Genomic DNA, 16,167 nt, shown 5'->3' on the forward strand with positions numbered 1-16,167 from the left:
GAGCTTCCTTTCCAGTACTTTGAGGTCTACAAGATGTATCTAGAAAATTTACTCCTGTGGAAAATGAAGACTGCTTAAATCAAATGGAGGGGAAGGGAAGGGCCTGTGGTTTTTCTTTTTGATTAATTGCTGTAACACTGTCCTTCAGGCAGCTGAGGGAGTTTCATATTTTCTTTAGACATCATTAGACGCCGAAGCTCTTGCGGGACAACTTTGATGCTATATGAATTCTGCCATTTTGCCAGCACTGATATGACTCTTGGGTCCACCACTCCATTAGAACTATTAACTCCATTCATATTAATTTTTGTTACAAATCTTACAAAGGGGGGGTGCTTCTGGGTATTTAGGTCCACATTCTATTTTAAGGCTGTATATTTGGTTTCCATAAATTGTCCGAGCCCGTGGTGGCTGCCATCTTGCGTCGCTGATTTTTGTCTATTTTTAAACATTTTTTAGTAGTTGATTTAGTTGATCTAGGTTGTACCTTATACATCTTGACTTATCAGAATCAGCTTCTGATTCATAATATCTTAATTTTAGTCATGTATAGAAATGTTAATCCTATATAGCTGTATTCTCTTCCCCCTTTTTCATTGTATTGTTGAAATACATATTACATATATTCTTACAAACCTAACAATACATTATTATAATTATTACTTTCCTGTCTGTAGTTATTTTCTTAGCTCAGTACAAGTTTGCTGCTATCCACCTCCTTTGTGCTGTGTCATATACTTGCCAATATTACAAACTGGATATTTCAGATAATGAACAAACTCTGGGTATTGATCTCCTACCTCCTCCAGGGTTCGTTATTACTATTTGATTTTTCATTTGTTTAGTGACTTCCAGCAAGTCACTAAATAAGATCAAGGAAGTTAATTATATACAGATATAGCATGTCTATAGGGTATATTTAAACATTAAAAAGCAAGGTGCAGGTCAGATGTGATGGCTCACGCCTGTAATCCTAGCAGTTTGGGAGGCCGAGGTGGGCAGATTGCCTGAGCTCAGGAGTTCAAAACCAGCCTGGGCAACATGATGAAACCCCTCCCATATGTTAAGTGTCTGCACCTTGCTTTTTTTTTTTTTTTTTTTTTGAAGACAGAGTCTCTCTCCGTCACCCAGTCTGGAGTGCAGTGGTGTGATCTTGGCTCACTGCAACCCCTGCCTTCCAGGTTCAAGCAATTCTCCTGCCTCAGCCTCCCGAGTAGCTCGGACTACAGGCGTACACCACCATGCCTGGCTAATTTTTTTGTATTTTTAGTACAGATGGAGTTTCACCATGTTGCCCAGGCTGGTTTTGAACTCCGAGCTCAGGCAATCTGCCCTCCTTGGCCTCCCAAAGTGCTAGGATTACAGGCGTGAGCCACCACATCTGACCTGCACCTTGCTTTTTAATGTTTAAATATACCTTGTAGACATGCTATATCTGTATATAATTAACTTCCTTGATCTTATTTATGACTCCATATTATCTCATTGTATGTGTGTGATATAATTTATTTAATGTTTCCTCTTCAATGCATTTAAGTTGTTCCCAGTGTTTTGCTGTGATAAATAATGCCAAAGAGAATAACTTTATATATGTCTATATACATTTATGAGACATAATCCTAGAAATGGATTGGCTGAGTAAATTTGACAGGTAACAAATTTGCCAAAATGATCTTGAAGAGATTGTATCAGTTCATTTTCCCACTAGCAATGTGTGAGAGTGTTTCTTCTTACCCTTGCCAACATAGGATTTTGTCAAGCCTTTTTATTTTTGCCAACCAAATAGATAAAAAGTAGCATCCATTTGTAGTTTTAATTCACATTTCTTATATTATGAGGGTCATTAAGTATCTTTTTATTTGTTTAAAACCTATGTGTATTTTCTTTCTGTGTCAGTTGTTTGTTACTCATTTTTTCATAGGGTTGTTTGTCTTTTTGCTTATCAATTTATGTTCACTCTTTTATAAATTAGGATGATCAGTACCTTATATGTGATACGAGCAGCAAAGATTTTCCCAGTGTGTCATTTGTCTTTGTACACAATGTTTGAGCCATGCAGAATGTGTGTGTGTAAGTAAATTTACTAATCTCTTAAGGCTTCTATATTTCCACTCAGAGGTTTTCTTTTTAAAATTTTCTCATAGTTAAAAGAAAATTTATGTTTAATACTTAAACATTTGATCTATTCATAATTTATTTTCATATAATGTGTGAAGTATGGATTTTTAATTAATTTTTTTTGGCTAACTCTTCATTTCCTACAATGCCATTTATTGAATAATCCACATTTTGCACTAGTGATTTGAAATTTTGCTTTTATCATATACTAAATTTTTTCCGTGGACATATACCTATTTATCAACTTTCCATTATACTCCTTTGATGTGTATGTTTATTCGTATGCCAGTACCTCATTGTTTTAATTATTGTAGCTTTAGAATGTGCTTTACCATATGATCAGGTTAATCCCCCTTTATTATTTGTGCTTTTAAGGTTTATTTCTATTATTGCTTACTCGCTATATTAGTTATTTGTTGCTGTGTAACAAATTTCCCTCCAAATATAATGGCTTATAAACATTTATTTTCTCATCATTTTTGTATGTCAGGAGTTTAAAAGTCTCTTTCCAAGTAGTTTCGGCTCAGGGTGTCTCATGAGATTGTAGAAAAGATATCAGTTGTGGCTGGAATCATCCAAAGACTTGACTGGTGCTGAAGGATCTACTTACAAGTTAGTTTTAGCAAGAGGCCTCTGTTCCTCACTGGTTGTTGGCAAAAGCCTCTGTTAACTCACCACATGGATCTCTCCGTAGAGTTTTTTGAGTATTCTCACAACATTACAGCTGACTTCCCCCTGAACAAATGATCTAAGGGGGAGAAAGCAAAGAGGAGGACATATAATTTTTATGACTTAGTGTCAGAAATGGTACACTGTCACTTTATCATATTCATTAGAAGTAAGCTAGCCACACTTAGGGAGAAGGGAATTAAACTCTACCTCCTAATGAATTTTCAGACATTTTTAAATCACCATATTCATTTTTCTGTATAAACTTTGGAATTTGTTATCTACTTTCAAAAAATAAAATCAATCTTCTTGATATTTTCATTAGGATCTATTTAGTTATATTGGTAGGTCAACTTTGAGAGAATTGACATTTTTATGTTGGTCTTCCTTAATCAAGAATGTAACAGACTTTTCCTTTTGTTCAAGTTTTACATTCCTTAACACTTTTTTTTCTTTCATATATATCTTATGTGTCTTTTATTAGATTTATTTCTGGATTAAAAAATATTTTATTGCTATTGTAAGTAAAATATTTTCTTTTATTTTCCCTTCTAGCTGGTTGTTGTTCGTATATATGATGGTTATTGATTTCTAATTTGGTATCCATCTAAAACTATGTGACTGTAGATCACATCTCCTTGTGGTAGATTGAACACTGGGCCACAATTTCTTCCTAATCTGACATCTGTGCCCTTGTAATGTAATGCTGTAGAGCCTGTCATCAAGAAGTAGGGTCTGTCTTCTTCACTCTTCAGTTCTAGATTGGCCACATCGTTCACTTTGGTCAGAAAACATTAGCAAAGATGACACAACCAGAAGCTTGAAAAGTGCTTGTGAATTAGGGCTAGACCTCTGGCTGCTCTTGGAAATTTGCCACTATGTGAATAAATCTAGGCTAGCCTGGATGATGAGACTAGCTGCCTCCTATGACTCTAGACAACAGGCTGCCTACTGTTAGGCATGTGAGTGAAGCTACCTGAAATCACCTAGCTGCCAACCAACCACTAACTACAGACATCCCAGCAATCAGCCAGGGTGGCCTAGACCAGGAGAGCTGCCTAGCCAGTCCACCAAATCATAAATGAAATAAGTGATTATTATTTTAAACCACTGCTACTTTTTCGGGTAATACAGAGCAAACACGGACAAACTATTCAAAATGCTAAATAAATTTAGTTAAAATATTGGTAAGGATCCAAATGTCCATCAGTGGGAAATTGGTTAAATAAACTGTAGTACATACAAACAATGGCAAAAACAGGGAGCACTGGCAAATAAATTTGTGTATGAAATATTGTGCCATGAAAAAAGCAAATTATTCAATAGTGTATATTGAATTATCTGACTTACCAAAAGATATGTGTGGTTTCTTGGGATGAGATTCTGAGGGAAAGAATACACCTTCTTTTTTAAATGATTTTACCTGGGCTTGGTGGCTTATGCCTATAATTCCTGCACTTTGGAAGACTGAGATGGGAGGATCACCCGTGACCAGGAGTTCAAAACCAGCCTGGGCAACATAGTGAGACCATCTCTACAAAAAAATGAAAAAATTAGCCAGATGTTGGTAGCACATACCTGTAGACCCAGCTTCTTGGACGGCTGAGACAGGAAGATTGCTTGAGCCCAGGAGTTCATGGCTGTTAATGAGCCATGATTACTCCAATACTGGGCAACAGAGTATGACCCTATTAAAAAAAAATTCTTTATTGTTTACAGTTTTGCAACATCTATGTTTCATTTACAATCATAAAACAAAACAGTATTAAGGTCTAGGTAACTTGTGATACATCCAGAAAAAATAATGAAAGATGAATGGTACATTTTCATGCCTGGTTTTCTTTTTCTTAAAAGGACAGAATATCCAGCTCAGTATGATATAAGGCAACCAGATAAATATGTTTCTCACTGGCCTGTTTTGTCCATATCAAGCTTCTAATTGTCAAGATGATTCTGTTGAAAGATTCTGAATGAGAGGCAGAAAAAAAGAAGTAGGTTTTAGTTTTAGGAAAAGGTCAACAAATTTTTTCAAAATTTTTGAAAGTTCAAAAGTTTTTTCATTATATCTAGCCAACCTATTTATTATAAACGATCTTTTTTATTTGCAAATTTCATTGCAGTTGTTTAGAAGCTTTTACTTTTAGATAATTATAGACTCACCCGTGGTAGCAAGGAAATGAACAGAGAATTCTGTTCACTTTTCCTCTGGCATCCTCCAGCATCAATATCTTCCACAACTATAGTACAGTCTCAAAGTCAAGAAATAGATATTGGTGCAATCTATAGAGTGTATTTATTTATTTACTTATGAGACAGGGTCTGAATCCATTACCTAAGCTAAAGTGCAGTAGTGTGGTCACAGCTCACTGCAGCCTTGACCTCCTGGGCTCCAGTGATCCTCCCACCTCCCAAGTAGCTGGGATTACAGGCTCTTACCACCTGGCTAATTTTTTTTTAAACCTTTCATGAAGATGGGGTCTCCCTATTCTTCTCAGGCTGGCCTTGAACTCCTGGGTTCAAGTGATTGTCCTACTTTAGCCTCCCAAAGTGCTGGGATTATAGGCGTGAACCACTGTACCCAGCCCTATAGAGCTTGTTTAAATTTCACCAATTATACATGTACTCGTGTGTGTGTGTGTAGCTCTATGCAATTTTAGCACATGTGGAAACTTTCATAAGCACCACCACAGTCAAGATATTCAACTGTCCCATCACCACAAGATTCTATCATGTTATCACTTTATAACCACATTCATCTCCTGTCTCTCATTCTAAACCCTGGTGACTACTGTTCTGTTCTCCAACTCTATTATTATGTTATTTCATGAATGGTAGGTAAGTGGAATCATCCAATATATACCCTTTGAGTTTGGCTGTTTTTACTCAGCATAATTTTCTTGAGGTTCTTTCAAGGTGTTGTATATATCAGTAGTTTGTTTCTTTTTTGATATGGAGGTGAGTGATGTCAGTAAGATGGCCAATTAGAAGCCTGTAGCACTCACTCTCCAGTGGGGGTCAAGGTGGAATCACCACACTTACTCTTCCCTCTCAACCTTTGGGCCAGAGCTGAAGCTTTGCATTCCCTCCTGGAGAAATGCTTTGGCAGAACTCCATCTACCTCTTTCAGCTGTGACTGTGCCCTGTCTCATGTGGCCTGAGCTGAAACTGTGCACTGCCTCCTACAGGAACAGTGCTTTGGTGAAGCCCTGCATCTCAGGGATAGTCACAACCCCCTCCACCCCAACTAGAGTAACACAGTGCTCTGCTGGAGAATTGAAGCCTTGGGCAAGCTGAGCAGTAGAGCATCTCAGGACTGAGCTGATGTAGTATCCTGAATCCCAGGGAAACAAAGCAGTGGCTAAACTAAAACACTCCACACTACAGTCCTACAAACTAAGCAACTCTAGTACCCTGCTTTCCTGGAGCTGAACTAGCCCTCTAGAGTCTGAGCTGCTGAGATACCACTTTCCCTGGGGAGGTGGAGTCATCGCTGTGCTGTTCCCTGCTCCCCAGAGCCCAAATGACAGCCATAATCAGCCATTCAGAAGTACTTGCTGTCATTGCACCTGATCTCACAGAGTCTGGGATATTGCAAAGACCCACCATCTCACAGCCTACAGTCACCACTACATAGTGCCTCATCCCCAGGGACCCAAGTTGCCATTGAGTCCTATTGACTCTGCCTCCTGAATTATAGCTGACCCTGCAGTCTAGGCTCAAACTCCAGAGTACTCCTTTGGAGTCAGGCCAGGACTGTGCCCTGCCCCTCAAGGGTAGAATCACAGCTACAACCCAACCTCCTGGCCCCAAACTGCTAGAGGGTGTCTCAGAGTCACATATCCTAGCACTGTGGGCAACCTACATCCAACCCTGCCACAGAGAGCAAACCTGTACCCCAAGATCCAGGTGCCACAATAGGTTTGCAAGAACCTGAGCCTAACAACCTAGCCCAACAGCTACTCTGAGTACCTGCATTTGAAATCCAGTGCCACTGAAGCTGCTCGTAGGGACATTAGACCTGACACCAAGAGGGATCCCCTTGCTAAGTCTCCATTGTGGTGAAAATGAGACTAGGAGGACCCAAAAAATCCTTGACAGCAAAGACATTAACAACCTAACACCACTGCCACTACCACAAACTTCTGTAGCCTAGGCCACTGTGACATCCATGGTTATTGCTGACATTGAACACAGCTGAATAAGCTGCATGGAGACTATACCAGTGCACCTATCTGGAAATGGAATCACTACACTCTTCCCCACTGGCACATAAAAACGTAATCCAGGTAAAAGTCTTTCTCTGTGAAAGCCACTCTAGAAATTTTGGAAGAGGTGTTTGTTCTGCTAGATGCACAGGCATCATCAACACAGGGACACAAGAAACATGAAACAGCAAGAAAATGGCACACTACCAAAGGAACATGATAACTTTCTACTAACAGACTCCAATGATTATGAAATCAATAAATTTCCAGGAAAGGAATTCAAAGTAATGATTATAAGTGAACTCAATGAGATGCAAAAAGATACAAGTAGACAATTCAATGAAATTGCTGGTCCATTCCTTTTACCTTGCTGAGTAGTATTCCATGGTGTGGACATACCAGAGTTTGTTTAATCATTTATTCATTAAAGGACATTTGGATAGTTTACAGTTTGGGACCATTAGGAATAAAGCTATTATGAATATGTGTGTAAAAGTTCTTGTGCAAAAATGTCACATCTCTGGGATACACAACCAAGAATGTACTGCTGGATTGTTTGGTAAACCCATTTTTTGCCATATGTTTAAGATATGATTTATCTATGACTTATATCCCAGAGACATGACATGAGTTGCCAGGTGGTATGGTCTGACTGTGTCCCCTGCAAATTCATATGTTGAAATCCTTACTCCCAAGGAGATAGTATTAGGAGATAGGACTTTTGGGAGATGATTAGATCATGAGGGCCGAGCCTTCATGAATGGGATTAGTGACCTTATAAAAGAAACCCTAGAGAGCTTATTTGCCCCTTCTGCCATGTGGGAACAGTGAAAAGGCAGCGATCTATGAATTCTCACCAGACACCAAATCTGCTGGTGGCTTGATATTGGACTTCCCAGTCTACAAAACTGTGAAAAATAAATTTTCACTGTTTATAAGCCACCCTGTCTGTGCTGTTCTGTTATAGCAGCCTGAAAATAATATGTTGGGCTATTATTCAGAGTGGCTGTAATATTTTACATTCCCACCAGAAATGTGTAAGTGATCCAATTTCTCTGCATCTTTGCCAGCATTTGGTGTTACTGTGTTTTTAATTTTAGCCATTCTTATATGTGTGTGACGATATTTCATTGTAGTTTTAATTTGCATTTCTCTAAAGGCTAATGATGTTGAGCATCTTTTCACATGTTTATTTGCCACCCGTATATCATCTTTGGCGAAATGTTTGTGAGTGTCCTTCTGTGTCAGTGTCCAATTTTTTAGTGGGATTGTTTACTTTTCATTTTGAATTTTCAGGGTTCTTTATACATTCTAGGTAAAAGGCCTTTGTCTGATAAGTGATTTGCAAATATTTTCTGTCAGTCTGTAATTTGTCTTTTCATCCTTTCAACAGGAATTAAAAAAATTTTTTGGCCGGGCGTGGTGGCTCACGCCTGTAATCCCAGCACTTTGGGAGGCCGACGCGGGTGGATCACAAGGTCAAGAGATCGAGACCATCCTGGTCAACATAGTGAAACCCCGTCTGTACTAAAACTACAAAAAATTAGCTGGGCATGGTAGCGCGTGCCTGTAATCCCAGCTACTCAGGAGGCTGAGGCAGGAGAATTGCCTGAACCTGAAACCTGAACCTGAAAATTTTGCAGAGCAAAAATTTTTTATTTTGATGAGGTAAAATGTATCTATTTTTCCTCTTGTGAATTGTAATTTTGGTGTCAAATCTAAGAACTCTTTACTTAGTCCTAGGCTTCAAGGATTTGCTCCTGTGTTCTTTCCTAGAATTTTATAGTTCTGCATTTTACTTTTCAGATTGTGATCCACTTTAATTTTGCTGAAGGTGTGAGGTCAAGGTTGAAGTTAATTTTTTTTTTTTTTTTTTTTTGCCAGTGAATGTCCATTTGCTCCTACATCATTTGTTGAGAAATGCTATCCCTCCTGTGTTGAATTGCCTTTGTTCCTTTGTCAAAACATAACTGGGTATATTTGTGTGGGCCTATTTCTGGGTTCTCTATTCTGTTCCATTGATCTGTCTTTCCTTCTTTCAGTATTACACTGTCTTGATTACTGTGATCAACTTTTAATAGCTGTATTTTTAGGTGCTATATAAATATATATCAGCCAAAATATGGTGTACAAAATATACTGTATATTAAATACATATATATATTTAACTTTTATTTTAGGTTTAGGGATACATGTGTAGGTTTGTTATATGAGTAAACTGCATGTCCTGGGAATTTCGTATCCAAATTATTTATCATTCAGGTAATAAGCATAGTATCTGGTAGGTAGTTTTTTTATCTTCTCCCTCCTCCCACTTTCCATCCTCAAGTAGGCCCTGGTATCTGTTTTACCCTCTTTGTGTCCATGTGTTCTCACTGTTTAGCTCCCACTTACAAGTAAGAAGGTGAAATATTTGGTTTTCCATTTCTGTGTTGGTTTGCTTAGGATAATGGCCTTCAACTCTATCCATGTTGCTGCAAAGAATAGGATCTCATTCTTTTTTGTGGCTACACAGTATTCCATAGTGTATATATACCACATTTTCTCTATCCAGTCTACCATTGATAATTTGATTCCATATCTTTGCTATTGTGAATATTGTTGCAATAAGCATATCCATACATGTGTCTTTATGGCAGGATGATTTATATTCCTTTGGGTATTAGTCTGTTCTCACGCTGCCAATAAAGACATAGTAAGGCTGGGTGATTCATAAAGAAAAATAGGTTTAATGGACTCACAGTTCCACATGGCTGGAGAGGCCTCACAATCATGGCAGAAGCTGAAGCAGGAGCAAAGGCATGTCTTACATGGCAGCAGGCAAGAAAGCATGTGCAGGGAAACTGCCCTTTATAAAACCATCAGATCTCATGAGACTTATTCAAACTGTCATGAGAACAGCATGGGGAAAAACCTGCCCCCATGATTCAATTATGTCCCACTACGTCCCTCCCATGACAGGTGGGAATTATGGGAGCTACAATTCAAGAAGACATTTGGGTGGGGACACAGCCAAACCATATCATTCTGCCTCTGACCCATCCCAAATCTGATGTCCTCATATTTCAAAACCAATCATGCCTTCCTAACAGTCCCGCAAAGTCTTTTAACTCATTTCACCATTGGTAAGTCCCTTTCAACTATGAGCCTGTAAAATAAAAAACAAGTTAGTTACTTGCTAGGTACAATGGGGGTACAGGCATTGAGTAAATACCCCCATTCCAAAGGGGAGAAATTGACCAAAATGAAGGGGCTTTAGGCCCCCTGCAAGTCTGAAATCCAGTGGTGCAGTCAGATCTTAAAACTCTGTGTCTCACATCCAGGTCACACTGATAGAAGAGGTGGGCTGCTATAGCCTTGGGCAGCTCCACCCATGTGGCTTTGCAAGGTATAGTTCCCTTCCCTGCTGCTTTTATGGGCTGGCATTGAGTGCTTGCAGCTTTTCCAGGTACATAGTGTAAGCTACCAGTGAATCTACCATTCTGGGGTCTGGAGGACCATGGCCCTCTTCTCACAGCTCCACCAGGTAATGTTCCAGTGGGGATGCTGTGTGGGGGCTCCAGCCCCACATTTCCCTTCTGCACTGCCCTAGCAGAGGTTCTCCATGAGGGTTCCACCCCTGCAGCACATTTCTGCCTGGACATCCAGGCATTTCCATATATCCTCTGAAATCTAGGTGGAGGTTCCCAAATCTCAATTCTTGCCTTCTGTACACCCACAGGCCCAACACCATGTTAGCTACCAAGCCTTGGGGCTTTCACCCTCTGAAGCTGTAGCCTGAGTTTTATATTGGCCCCTTTTAGCCATAGCTGTAGCTGAAGCAGCTGGGACTTGGGGCACCATGTCCCTAGGCTGCACACAACAAGGGGCCTGGGCAAGCCCATAAATCCATTTTTTCCTTCTAGGCCTCCAGGCCTATGATGGGAGGGGGATACTGTAAAGGTCTCTGACATGCCTTGGAGACATTTTTCCCATTGTCTTGGTGATTAACTTTCAGTTCCTTGTTACTTTTGCAAATTTCTGCAGCAGGCTTCAATTTCTTCCCAGAAAATGGGTGTTTTTTTTTCTATTGCATCATCAGGCTGGAAATTTTCAAACTTTTATGCTCTGCTTCCTCTTGAATGCCTTGCTGCTGAGAAATACTCTAAATCATCTCTCTCAAGTTCAAAGTTCCACAGATCTCTAGGGCAGGGGCACAATGTCACCAGTCTCTTTGCTAAAGCATAACAAGAGTCACCTTTGCTCCAGTTCCCAACAAGTTCATCATCTCCATCTGAGACCACCTCAGCCTGGACTTTATTGCCCATATCACTATCAGCATTTTTGTCAAAGCCATTCAACAAGTCTTTAGGAAGTTCCAAACTTTCCCACATTTTCCTATTTTCCAAGCCATCCCAGTCTAGGGATTTTTCTGTCTTTTTCTGAGCCCTCCAAACTGTTCCAACCTCTGCCTGCTACCCAGTTCCAAAGTTGCTTCCACATTTTTGACATCTTTAAAGCAGCGCTCCACTCCCAGTATCAATTTACATATTAGTCCGTTATCATGCAGCTAATAAAGACATACCTGAGACTGGGTTATTTATTTTAAAAAAGGGGTGGGGGGCTTAATGGGCGTACAGTTCCACATGGTTAGGGAGGCCTCACAATCATGGCAGAAGGGGAAGGAGGAGCAAAGACACATCTTACATGGTGGCAGGCAAGAGAGCATCTGCAGGGAAACTGCCCTTTATAAAACCATCAGATGCCATGAGACTTATTCACTATCATGAGAACAGCATGGGAAAAACCTGCCCCATGATTCAGTTACCTCCCACTAGGTCCCTCCCATGACAGGTGGGGATTATGGGAGCTACAGCTGAAGTTGAGATTCGGGTAGGGAAACAGACAAACCTCATCAAAAATATACCCAATAATGCTGTTGCTAGGCTGAATGGTAATTTTGTTTTAGGTTCTTTGAGAAATTATAGCCCTGCTTTCCACAATAGCTGAACTAATTTACATTCCCACCAGCTGTGTTTAAGTATATCCTTTTCTTTGCAATCTCACCAGCATCTGTTATTTTTTTTTTAATAACAGCCATCCTGACTGGTGTAAGATAGTATCTCATTGCGGTTTTCATTCACATCTCTTTAATGTTTGGTGATAGTGAACATTTTTTCATATACTTATTGGCTGCATGCATGTCTTCTTTCGAAAAGTGTCTATTCATGTCTTTTGCTTACTTTTTAATGGGGTTGTTTTTGCTTATAGATTTGGTTAAGTTTTGTATAGATTCTGGATATTAGACTTTGTCAGATGCTTAGCTTGCAAATATTTTCTCCCATGCTGTAGGTTGTCTGTTTACTCTGTTGATAGCTTATTTTGCTATGTAGAAGCTGTTTAGTTTAATTAGGTCCCATTTGTTAATTTTCGTTTTTGTTGCAATTGCTTTTGATGTCTTCATCATGAAATCTTTGTCAGGTCCTGTGTCCAGAATGCTATTTCCTATGTTATCTTCCAGGGCTTTTATAGTCTTTGGTTTTATATTTAAGTCATTAATCCATCTTGAATCTATTTTTGTATATGGTGTAAGAAATGGGTACAGTTTCAGTATTCTGCATATGGCTGTCCAGTTATCTCAGCACCATTTATTGAATACGGAGTACTCTCCCCATTGCTTGTTTTTGTCAAGTTTGCCAAAGATTAGATGGTTGTAAGTGTGTGACATTATTCCTGGGGATCTCTATTCTGTTCCATTGGTCTATGTGTCTCTTTTTGTACCCAGTATCATGCTGTTTTGGTTACTGTAGCCCTGTAGTATAGTTTGAAGTCAGGTAACATGATGCCTCCAGCTTTGTCATTTTTTTTTTTTGAGACAGGGTCTCACTGTTGCCCAGGGTTAAGTGCAATAGCACAATCTCAGCTCACTGCAACCATTGCCTCCCAGACTTAAGTGATCCATCTACCTCAGCCTCTTGGGTAGCTCAAACTGCAGGTGTGTGCCACCATGCCCAGCTAATTTTTCTATTTTTTGTAGAGATGGAGTTTTGTCATGCTTCCCAGGCTGGTCTCAAACTCCTGAGCTCACATGGTCTGCCTACCTTGGCCTCCCAAAGTGCTGGAATTACAGGTATGAACCATTGCACCTGGTTCCCAGGTTTCTTCTTTTTGATTATAATTGCCTTGGCTATTCAGGCTCTTTTTTTGTTCCATATGAGCTTTTAAATGTCTTTTCCTCACTCTATGAGGATTGTCATTGGTAGTTTGATACAAATAACATTGAATCTGTAAATTGCTTTGGGCAGTACAACCATCTTAACAATATAGATTCTTCCTATCCATGAGCATGGAATGTTTTTCATTTATTTGTGTCATCTCCGATTTCTTTGAGCAGTGTTTTATAATTCTCATCGTAGAGCTCTTTCACCTCCCTGGTTAGCTGTATTCCTATGTATTTTATTCTTTTTGTGGCTATTGTGAATGGTGTTACATTCTTGATTTGGTTCTTAGCTTGGATGTTGTTGCTGTATGGAAAGGCTACTGATTTTTGTACATTGATTTTTGTATCCTGAAACTTTGCTGAAGTTGTTTATCAAATCTAGGAGCTTTTGGGAAGAGACTATGGGTATTTTTAGGTATATGTTATACTGTCTGCAGAGATAGTTTGACTTTCTCTCTTCCTAGTTGGATGTCTTATTTCTTTCTCTTGCCTGATTGCTCTGGCTAGGACTTTCAGTACTATGTTGAATAGAGGTGATGAGAGTGGGCATCCTTGGCTTGTTCTGGTTCTAAAGGGGAACGCTTCCAACTTTTGTCCGTTCAGTATGATGTTGGCTATGGGTTTGTCATGGATGGCTCTTATTATTTGGAGGTATGTTCCTTCAATGCTGAGTTTGTGGAGGGTTTTTTACATGAATGAATGTTGAATTTTATCAAAAGCCTTTTAAGCATCTATTGAGATGATCATGTGGTTTTGATTTTAGTTCTGTTTATGTGGTATATCACATTTATTAATTTGCATATGTTGAACCAACATTGCATCCCAGGGATGAACTGTACTTGATCATGGTAGATTAGCTTTTTGATGTGCTGCTGTATTCAGTTTGCTAGGGTTTTGTTGAGGATTTTGGCATCTATGTTCATCAAGGATATTGACCTGAAGTTTTCTTCTTTTGCTGTGTCTCTGCCAAGTTTTGGTATCAGGATGATGCTGGCCTCATAGAATGAGTTAGGAATGAGTCCTCTTCCTTAATGTTTTGGAGTAGTTTCAGTAGGAATGGTACCAGCTTTTTACACATCTGGTAGAATTCAACTGTGACTCCATCTGGTCCTGGGCCTTTTCTGGTTGGTAGGCTTTTTATTACTGGTTGAGTTTTGGAACTCAATATTGGTCTGTTCAGGGATTCAACTTCTTCCTGGTTAAATCTTGGGAGGTTATATGTTTCCTGGAATTTATCACCCTTTCTTGTAGGTTTTCTAATTTGTGTGTCTCCAGGAATTTATCAACCAACCATTTCTTCTAGGTTTTCTAGTTTGTGTGCATAGAAGTGTTCATAGCAGTTTGTGAGGGGTTTTTGTATTTCTGTGAGGTCAGTGGTAATGTCCCCTTTGTCATTCTGATTTTGTTTATTTGGATATTTTCTTTTTTTCTTCATTAGTCTAGCTAGTGGTCTATCAATCTTGTTGATTCTTTCAAAAAACAAATGCATGGATTTGTTGATTTTTTTTTTGGATTGCAGAAATTTATTAAAATTGGAGATGTTGTTTAATCCTCTTGTGCCATGAGACTCCATCAGGCTGTCTACAAAGTCCACTGGGAGGCTGAGGATCACCTGAGTCCAGGAGTTTGAGGCTGTAGTGAGCCTCAGAGAGCCACTGCACTCCAGCCTGGGTGAGGCAAGACCCTTTCAAGGGTCTCAAAACTGCATGCTTGCTTGCTGTGGTCATTAAAAATTCTAGTTTTTAGGATAACAGAGGTCTGCCTGTATTTCTTCAAGCATGAATCCTGAGTACTAAAATTAAGGGACAATACACAATAAGGCAACTTGCATACAATTAAGAGTAATCCAAATCACTAAACCTTATAGAATGGCTATATTCCCTTTTTCAAGGGTATAAACTGGAGTATTACAACCATATACATTGTTGATCTTTTTAATGGTTTTTGAGTCTCTTTTTTCTTTCAGTTCAGCTCTGATTTAGGTTATTTCTTGTCTTCTGCTAGCTTTGGAGTTGGTTTGCTCTTGTTTCTCTAGTTCCTCTAGGTGGGATGTTAGATTGTTAATTTAAGATCTTTTAAAATTTTTTATATGAGTGTTTAGTGCTATAAACTTTCCTCTGAACACTGCTTTAGCTGTGTCCTAGAGATTCTAGTATGTTGTATCTTCGTTCCCATTAGTTTCAAATAATGTATTGATTTCTGCCTTAATTTAATTGTTTACCTAAAAATCATGCAGGAGCAGATTGTTTAATTTCCATCTAACTCTATGGCTTTGAGATAATAACTTGTTTATTGTTTAGAAAGGTGAGCAAACTGGGGATGGGAAGAGAAGGAGCTATCATTTATTTATTATTTAAATGTGCCATAGTCGTCATGGTATGATTTCAACAAAGCCACAAAGTAGATGTTAATATTCTTATCTTATGTAAGAAGAAGTTGAGTTTCATAGTGTATGAATAACTGGCCAGAATCATAGATATGAGTGCAGCTTCTTAACCTTTATTTTGGAGAGGTTGCTTGGGCAAGTATCTGTGAGGCATCTGGAGCCAAGTTCATATCACTTGAGGGAACTATGAACTCTGATGGTGCCAATTCAGCCATGGATAATCTCTTCATGGTAGGATGAGTTTGGAAAGAAAGATATTTATGCAGGTTCCATGGGTTTCATAATTCTGTATTCTGAATGGTGCCCTGTCTTTGTGTCCTGCTTTGCCATTCAGAGGTGCTTAACTAATTAAGGGCCCATTTGGCCACGTTAACAGAAAATTATGTTTTTTACATCTACAAGTAACTTTTTTTTGATGTTCAAAGATTCCAAGGGTACTTACTCAGTCCAGAGTATCAATCTTGTTTTTTCTTACTGCATACTGACACTGGACAGCCCACACAACTCAGGAAAATGAACTGTTCATTATAGCTATTGCAATTGTTGCTAACCTCAGTCTTTCTTTTTTTTTTTTTTTTTTTTTTTTTTAA

At 39.0% G+C, this 16,167-nt stretch overlaps 1 pseudogene; it reads right to left on the minus strand.

Annotated features, from left to right (window-relative positions):
* The window catches only part of LOC116554809, a 22,158-nt pseudogene continuing 5,991 nt past the window's right edge, over positions 1–16,167 (minus strand).

Source organism: Sapajus apella, unplaced genomic scaffold, assembly GCF_009761245.1.
Source record: "Sapajus apella isolate SASKATOON/1434 unplaced genomic scaffold, GSC_monkey_1.0 scaffold2, whole genome shotgun sequence".
Taxonomy (NCBI): Eukaryota; Metazoa; Chordata; class Mammalia; order Primates; family Cebidae; genus Sapajus; species Sapajus apella.